Here is a 9,424-nt window from a genome sequence, read left to right as displayed (position 1 = left end):
CCTGAGGCCTCACACTAGACCCCATCCTGCTTAAGTCAGCCTTGTCTGACCTAGGATTTAGTACGGTTTCTAAGCAGACTCACTTTGATCCTGGACCTAGGCTGGTGTTTTAGATGGACCCAGTGTGACCTTGCCTGGTTTCCGGGCCCAGTCTGAAAACAAAATGCTCAGAGTTTGAAAGCAGCTCCTAACACAAGAGCTGTGGAGTTAAGTTCCAAGAGAGAGATGCCCAGCAGCCCTGGAGATGGTAAGAACGCAGCGAGCTCAAGGAACTTGGCAAATACCTGCTTCCTGGTTGTCATTGCTCCTGGGGGCCATTGCTTCTCTTTTCTGACAGAACTGTTCAAAAATAAAATGAGGCTTATTTAAAAATTTTAAGTATTTATATGTCAAGCTTACTCAGGTGTCAGAGCTGTGAACTGAGTCCCCTGATAGGCTAGTTCTTTCCCCCCAATCCATGAAAATAGTTCTGGCACTTTTGTACCAAGGAAAAGAGCAGCGTGTGTCTGGAGCAGAGAGGAGCTTGCGCTGTACATCTCCCAGGTTCAATTTGGAAGTTTCTGCATATAAATAGTCTGCATACAACAGACAGTTCTGGTCTACTGGGTCTTAAGCAAAAATAATTAAACACCAAGTGGATTTTCTTGTTTCTTTTTCCTTGGCTCAGATTGTTATTCTGTGAGAAAAGATTTACATGCCCCCAAAGAATCTGGTAGCAAAGGTCTAGAAAAGCTTCACTTCCCCAGTCAGCTCATCAGTTTACTGCGGAGAATTTTATAAATAATTAGAATATTGATCACCCTCTGATTTAGACCCTCAGATTCTCCTGGTACTTAACACCAGATGGCTAAACATTTGGGTAAACTAGCCTACTGTTGGCATTTTATTTTTTATTTTAAACATTCTCCAGGCAAATTTATGAAAGCCCAGTGACCCAGCTACCAAATGTACACAGATCACCCTCAGTTAAATTCAGACACAATTATTCATAATGTACTTTTCTAATCTCCTTTTTAGATAATGCCACTCCATTCTCCTGTGAGTAACCCTGCGTGCGGCCTTCTTCCTTACTTCTCAGTAAGTCACTCATTTCCATTTGCTTCTTTAATTCTGCTGGAACACAGTCTCTCTGCTTACTCTTCGCCACTATGCTGGGTCAGAAATCATTTCTCTGCATGGGTCAAGTGCTCTGGGCATACAGATTGACGTGTTCTTCCCAAACCAGCTAGCCACAGACCCCCATGCCTTTATGTTGGCTTCTCCGGCTCGTCATTGCCTCTGTTTTCATTAACCAGCTTAAGTGTCAGTTCTTCTATGATGTGAAGCCATGCCTGACTTCTCCAGGTAAACTTAGCAATTCTTTCTGTTGGTTCCTATAGTCCTCTGCACATATGTTCAATACTTGAGAGCAATGACTATTGTGCTGAACTTGCTTATTTCTATATATGTCTCCCCAGAATCCTGAAGCTCTTTGATAGTTGGGACTTTGTCTTAATACCTAAGTATCTCTAATAATCATAATCAGCATTGATAAATGTGGATTACTAAATAAGCAATTATATCTGTGTAGGACTATCCCCTTGGCATGGCAATGGAACAGTCAGGGGCCATTGGTGAAATATAGTCTAATGGTTTCACCTAACATGGGAGGCTTGGAAATATAGTCCAACTACAGTGGCATGATGGGTGAAGAGCTGGCTTATCTGCCATAGGAACTGTGTTATCAGGGGGAAAAACATCTTTGGAAATGTTAGAGCCTTCTTTTAAATGAAAATGGCATCATTATGTAGTGAATCTGATCATTCTTTTTGCCTTAACATCTAATTTTGTCTGATATTAATGTAGCTACACCAGATTTTCTTTGAGAGATTTTTATCTGGAACATTTTTTTGTTATTAAAAATTTTTATATATTTATGTTAATCATTTAGATGTTTCTTGTGAAGAGAATATAGCTGAAAACTTCTTGTAAATACAACATGACAATCTTTATCGATAAATTTAAACATTTAAATTTGAATTGTATACTAAATGTAATTTATGATATATTTTGATTTATTTCCTCCATCTTATTTTATAGCTTTTTAATTTGATTTTTTTATATGGTCCTTTTCTCTTTCGCTACCATCCTTTATATATATGTCAGGAATTTAAAAATTTGAAATTCCCCTTTAACCAGAGTATGTGCATCATCACTTTTCTAGCTAATGACAAACCGATCTCAGCTCTTTCCTTTGCATTCTCACCCACACGTGCTATTTGGCTTCTGTTATGTTTGGCAATCTGGGAGGTGTGCCATGACATTTCAATCTGTTTTAATTTGTACTTAGCTGATTACTAGCGAGGTTGATCATCTTTTTATGTATTTAGTGGCCACTATCATTCTTTTCTAGAGATTTTTTTTCTTATTTTTAGGCCTGTTTTCTATTAGGAGGTTCATTTTTCCCCCCACATAAATTAGTCATAGTTAAAAAAAAAAAAAAATCTTCTCCATGCTAGTCCCTTGCCAGTTATATTTGTTGCAAATGTCTTTTTCCACTTTGTGGCTCATTTTCTTCTTCCAAGATGCCTTTGGATGAAGAATTTTTAATATCGATGTAATTCAATTTATCATTTTTTTTTCTTTCTGGGTAGTAATTTTTGTATTTTAAAATATTTTTCCCTCCCTTGAAATCAGGGTCATAGAACACGCTATCAGGGTTGACGGAAGCCTCATAGGGTCTTCAATGTCTGGGTACTTGTACGAAGTGAATGGAGTCGGAGGGTTATGGAAGTGGAAAGTCCTGCCTTCTCCATCATCAGATAGGTGCAGTGGCTGCGTCTGGGCCATAACCAAAGCCAGGGATCCTCTGGTCAAGGTTAAAGTGGTGCAGGTGTGCTCCAATCAGGGGCTCAATGTGCTCCCGGTGGACCCTGCAAAGCAGCAGGGGCAGGATGAGAAGGAGGAGATGCAGCTAACAATGAGACGCATCTCCGGCCATGGCGCCAAACAGGCCATTCCCATCTGGGTGCAGGCCCAAGAACTTGCAGCCCTCCGGGGGGTGGGCTTGTGGTACAGCTGGCTTCCCCAGGCCATTCGCAGAGGGCCACGCACATCTCCGCTCCGCTTCAGGGCAGGTGCAGCTGGCACGGGTCCTCATCTTTGCAGTGAAGTGAAACTCTCCGCCGCCACGTTGTCCTTGCTGTCAGCACACGTTTGACTCTTACACAGAAACGAGGAATCCTCCTAGCGTTCTCCTCGTGGCAGCTTGCCGGCCAAGTTGCGGAGGGTGGGGAAGTGGAAGCACCGGAGCTGGGCGCAGAGCTGGGCGCAGAGCTGGGTGTTGCTTTCAGACGTGGCTGAGGCACAGGTGGGGTCCGGGCAGGAGGAGGACCCCGCGAAGGCTGCCTCCCAGGGCTTTCTAAGCAGCTGCTCCTGCCGGTGACCACAGAGCAGGAGCGAACCCACAACGTGTGCTGGTCCCGCGAAGCAAAACACCGGGGTTGGGCCAGGACGCAGCGCAGCTCCTGGTGGTGGGGAAGGTGGCGAGGGAAAGCGGGCGCCGGCAGGTCTGTGCAGCGGCCCAGGAGCGCTCCCCACGCGGGGAGACCTGCGGCAGCCTGCACAGCGGTGCCCCGGCCCCACACTTCCCAGGGAACACCGAGGAGCCGAAGCGGACAGGCCGCACTCACTTCCTGGGAATGCCAGCCCCGCGGGCGCCCGGCCTGGGACCCACAGCTTTTTCCCGGGGTAAGGTTGCCCATGCCAGTCCCTTCTGGTGGCAGAGGCTCGGGGGCGGTGAGCACTGAGCAGGAAGGCACGCTTGTCTGCCTTGGGCACCATTTATCCTCTGTTCATCGCCCCAGGCAGCCGCCTGAGTGACCCCACGGGGAGCTGAGTGAGGGGCTGGGGCGTGGTGGTAGGGGGGCATGCAGGCGTGAAGAGGTGGTGGCAGAGGGCTCCGGTGGGCCGGACTGCACAGCCTTGGGTTCTGATGCAGCCTGGGGTTCTGACTTTAGCTCCGAGCTAGATGGTGGCCCTGTTTCCTAGTCCTAGTGGGTTTGACTCAATGGGTAGAGCCTCGGCCTGTGGACCAAAGGATCGTGGGTTCAATTCTGGTCCAGGTCAAGTACTTGGATTGCAGGCTCCTGGTCAGGGTACGTGGAGGAGGCAACCAATCCATGAGAGAGAAACACATCAATATTTCTATCTTTCACTCTAAAAATCAATGGAAACTGGTGAGGATTAAAACATAAGTAAGTAAAAATAAAAATTCTTGCAGGCCCAGGCCCAGTGGCTCAGTTAGAGTGTCGTCCTGATATGCCAGGGTTGCAGGTTTGATCCCCAGTCAGGGCACGTACAAAAATCAGCTGATGAATGCCAACAAATCAGTGTTTCCCTTTCTAAAAGTCAATAACTAAAAACAAAAATATCAAAAAAACAATTCTCTTGGCAAAGCAGCACACAGGTTGAAAACGACTGCCTTAGATCATTTATTTATAACTAGAGGCTCAGTGCACGAATTCGTGTATCAGTGGAGTCCCTCAGCCTGGCCTGTGGGATCCTGTCCTCCTAGGGGTTCTGGATTGCACGAGGGCACAGGCCAGGCCAAGGGACCTTGCTTGTGCATGGACCAGCCAGTCTTGCTCAGTCCTGATCACTGGACCCTAGCAGCAAGCTAACCTACCAGTTGGAGTGTCTGCCCCCTGGTGGTCAGTGCATGTCACAGCAAGCATTTGAGTTGTCTTAGATTATCATTACATGGCTGACCAGAGGACCGGACACTTAGCATATTAGGCTTTTTTTTAAATATAAGATTTATAATAACCCCCCCTAGTTTGTAATAACACTTCTGTCATATATTACATTTCCCTCAATTTGTGATAATCTCTCCCCCAATGTAGAGTAACATCTCTGTCATGTATCACACATTTATATGTGTGTGTTTTAATATCTGGACATACTTTTCTGTTCTCTTGGTTTATTTGTCTATCTCCTCAGCATTACTAAACAATCATGTTTACTCTAGTTTGTAATAATTGGTACTAAATTGGTACTAACTTGTGGCAGATTTCTTTCTAATCCATCCAATGTAGCCTTGAGATGTAACATTCTAGGTTCTAGGGGTCAGCACATGCCCTGAAATGGAGTCATTTGAATACCAATTTATCACATTGTATTCTTAATGCTTCATTTTGTGGCATCAGAGGATTTCCTTTATTTCTTGGATTCTTAGCTATGCATTTAAATATATATTTTATTGATTTTTGTACAGAGTGGAAGGGAGAGAGATAGAGAGTTAGAAACATCAATGAGAGAAAGTCATCGATCAGCTGCCTCTTGCACACCCCCTACTGGGGATATGCCCGCAACCAAGGTACATGCCCTTGACCGGAATTGAACCCGGGGCCCTTCAGTCCCCAAGCCGACGCTCTATCCATTGAGCCAAACCGGTCCCGGCTAGCTATGCATTTAAAAGAATCTTTATTAGAAATCATTTCCCATGGGTGTTTTTTTCTGGATTTTTTCAGAATATTCTATTTTCCATATCGCCAGGGGACAAAGCCTACTCCATTTGGCATGGAGAAACGATCTGCTTTCAAGAAAATGTCTAGGTCTTAAGGTAAAATATTACTCTAAATTTTTTGAGATTATGAATATGAGGAGGAGGATGGGAAAGAGGAGTTCAGTTTTATGAGTTATACCGATCATCAGACAGTCAATTATTCTCAGATCTTGATAGGTTCTGCCAATATTGCAGAACCTATTAAAATATTACATCTAGAATGAAATATTTTCATAGAGATGATTAGCAGCCTACCATGACTCTTTTTTTTTCTATAACAAATACTCAGTAAATTTAAGTTGGTTGATTGATGATAGTATCTCAAAAGACAACTTTTCAAAAACAAATATTTATATTTTCCTGACCATGTGCCAGATACCATTTTAGATGGTTTATAAGTATTAGCTCATGTGATACTCATACAACTTGAAGTAGGTATTGTTATAACAGATGGATTAACCAAACTTGGAATAATTAATTAGGTTGCCTAATGTCAACAGCTGGTAAGTGGTGGAGGAGGGATTTGAATCCAGACAGCCTGTCTCCAGAGTCAGTACTTTTAACCACAATACTATGCATAATTTAGCTCATGTTTCTCGGGAGTTTATTGTCTCTGATAGGTAGTAAAGTCTTAGCGATAGAACACGATCATAAACTCGGAGGAGGGAAATAAATTATATAAGGTTATCTCACTACCTATATTTGGCATAATTCACAATAATTTGGCAGTGAAATGTAAGCACAATTTAGAAGGAGACTATAGCATGCTTTCATTATATTTTATTCATTCAACATTTTTGAGTATCAGTTATGTGGCAAGTAATTTGCTTCACGCTGAGGTTAAAAATATAAATAAGAAAAGCCCTCCTCTAATTCTCACTTATAGAGTCTAGCAGAAAGTTCATCAGAATGGCAGAAGTGGTTTAAATGAACAGAGCTATTTCTCGGTTGTACAGTTGGAGATGGGAAGTGTAGGAGAAAAAGGTAAATAGGTATAAACACAAGCAAGCTGGAAGAGGAATTGTTTTGACTGTTTGTTGACTTGTTCCTATTGTACCTATTCTAGTGGCCTCTTTCTGTGTTTCTGGGACAGTACCCAAGGACTTTTCTTCCCTTCTCTTTTCTTTTCTTTTCTTCCCTTCCCTTTCCTTCTCTTTTCTTTTCTTTTCTTTTCTTTTCTTTTCTTTTCTTTTCTTTTCTTTTCTTTTCTTTTCTTTTCTTTTCTTTTCTTTTCTTTCTTTCTTTCTTTCTTTCTTTCTTTCTTTCTTTCTTGGAAGAAAATAAGACAACTTCATTTATTGCATATAAATGGCTAATTATTTTGTATCTACAATCTGATAATAGATTTATTTTGTACATTGTAAAAAAGACAACTTCAAGACATATTGTGTAGATACACAATGTGTACTGACTCAATTAGCAAATATTTATTTATTTGCATTTTTTATATTAAACTTAAACTTTATTTTTTATGCTACTAAATAATATTTTTATTAGAATTGCTCTCTAAAACAATTTTGCAAGGTAATTTATTTTTATTTTATTTTAAATTTTCTTTATTAATTCTGGTATCACATAATTGTCTTCATTCCCTCATTCCCATCCCAAACCCCTCCCCCACATATGCCCCCACCTCCCCGTTGTCCGTGACCACTGGTTAGGCTTATATGCATGCACACAAGTCCTTTGGTTGATCTCTCCCTCTTTCCCCCACCCTCTCCTACCTTCCCTCTCAGGTTTGACAGTCTGATCGATGCTTCCCTGTCTCCGGGTTTGTTTTTGTTCATCAGTTTTTGTTGTTCATTATTTCCCCTCCCAAGGATTTCTTTCTTCTCTGCTTTGGACACTGCAGCTAAGATGTTGATGTGACGCATACTTTTGAGCATGTTTGTTTTCGGGAAACTGGTGAAGAAGGAAAAAGAAGATGACATGTCAGAGTTCACTAATTATCTGTTTTCTTGGAGCGTGAAACAGTGAAAGCAAAGTTGCAGTCTTGTCAAGTAAAAAGGCAAAAGCTTATCTGCAGGGTGAAAGTGGCCACCATTACTTCTTATTCCAGTTATATAATCAAATTGTATAGGACTTTGAACAATTTGTGCTTGACCATTCCCCCCCACTATCGAATGCTCCAAATTGGGAAATAAAAGCAGGACCAAAGTATCAAAAATCAAGGCTGATAATAAAATATAGGTGCTCTGAGTTTTTAGGTTATTGCTCGCTTGCAAGTTTTGTATTTTTGTGAACACTTTCAAGTCATGTAAATACTTTCAGAAAAACCTGCACAATATGCTCTTCATATAGTGCTGACTCTACTAGTCCACAATCAGTGATATAGTTTCTTGGGTTCCTCTTCCAGTAGCAGGGATAGCTCCATTCCATGCTTTCCATTTCATCTGGCTCCTTCTCTTTCTGTGACAAATACCATGGAAGAGACCCTTAAGTGGCATTCTGGAAAGATAAAACATTCATGTAAATTGATTGAATCAGAATAACCTAATTACTTTATTGATTTTCATACTAAGAAAATGTGTTTGTCATTGCATTTGTCATATGACATTAGAAACCACATAGAAAAACAGTTTTAGGAAACGGAGAAAAGAATTGGGCCAAAGCTTTCAAAGAAATACGCATTGAAATAATTCTTAAGGGGATATTAGTAACAAGATTTGTAGGCTAGATGAAACAAATAGAAAGCAGTAGCGTCTTAACAATGAGGAAAGCAAATGGAAGTCAGGCACATAGCACATAAAAGCATTTCAAAGGTCTGGGAAGCCATCCCACTTGGAGCTTTGCGCATTATCCTTCACCTCATATGACAGGAATGGTAACGAAGCATCAATAAAGACAGCCCTGAGGATAAAAGATCCTTAGGTCATAGCTCCTTGCGGAGACTAAAAAAAATGGTGTTGGTGTTCATTCTTGAGAAGGAAATGAAAGGTGAACATGACTAATGCAGATAAAGTTTGGAGTATAGAAAAGGTTTATGTAAGGAAACTTTTCAAGGATATAACAGTTCAAAAGCAAGGGGGCGTGAAATAGAACGAAGAAGGGACCGAGGTTTAAAGATTGTTATTAAACAGTGCAGTTCAGATGGGGCAAATAATGGCCATAGGTGGCCCTGGAATTTTTCATTTAGGAAGAAGGAATTTGTTAGATACTAATGTAAAATTATAGAACAAAACAGTGAGTGTTGCAAGTATGACCTGGATGTTCTCTTTGGGAGAACTTTTATTTTCTATCTAGGAGTATATCTTATAGGTAGTTTGCTCAGAGGTCAAATATCACATCTCTTTAGACAGTTGCTAGTATGTGATATGCTGCATTTACCTTGTTGCTGCCAGCCAGCCAATTTTTGTACATATAAAATTGTACTTTGAAGTTTTTATTTACAAGCACATTTATATGTTGACATTAAAACCTGTCAGTGGAAAAAGCTATGCTTACTAACTACATAATGAATACAAAGACATTCATTGGGGCTACCCTGGCAGATTTTGGAGAACAGAGGTCAATTCAGTCTAATTCAGTACTTTCTTTGTTAAATGAAAGTAAACTACATGCACTTGAAACTTATATTTTCCTGGGCTACATCAGCCTAAAGGTAAAAATGTGTTTATATTAATTACAGTAAATTATGTTTTTTCATGGACTTTATACTACCTATTATTTCATTATTTCCATTATTCCTCATATCTCTTCCATACAATTTCTAAGCATCTTCAGTGGTGTCTCCTGTGATTTCATACATAGGTGTTTTTAACTATTGCAAGCTATGTAAAGGCATTCTGCTGGCTGCTTCTGGTGTCCATAGCTTCCTACTAGGCACAGCCACTGAGACCATCATTCAAATGCCAATGCTGCCCTTGGGTGTCCTGTGCT

The sequence above is a fragment of the Pipistrellus hanaki genome (assembly GCF_964339955.1).
Source record: "Pipistrellus hanaki genome assembly, chromosome: 1".
In the NCBI taxonomy this organism is placed as follows: Eukaryota; Metazoa; Chordata; class Mammalia; order Chiroptera; family Vespertilionidae; genus Pipistrellus; species Pipistrellus hanaki.
The sequence above is the reverse complement of the archived record's forward strand: the minus strand, read 5'-3'. Positions refer to the sequence as shown.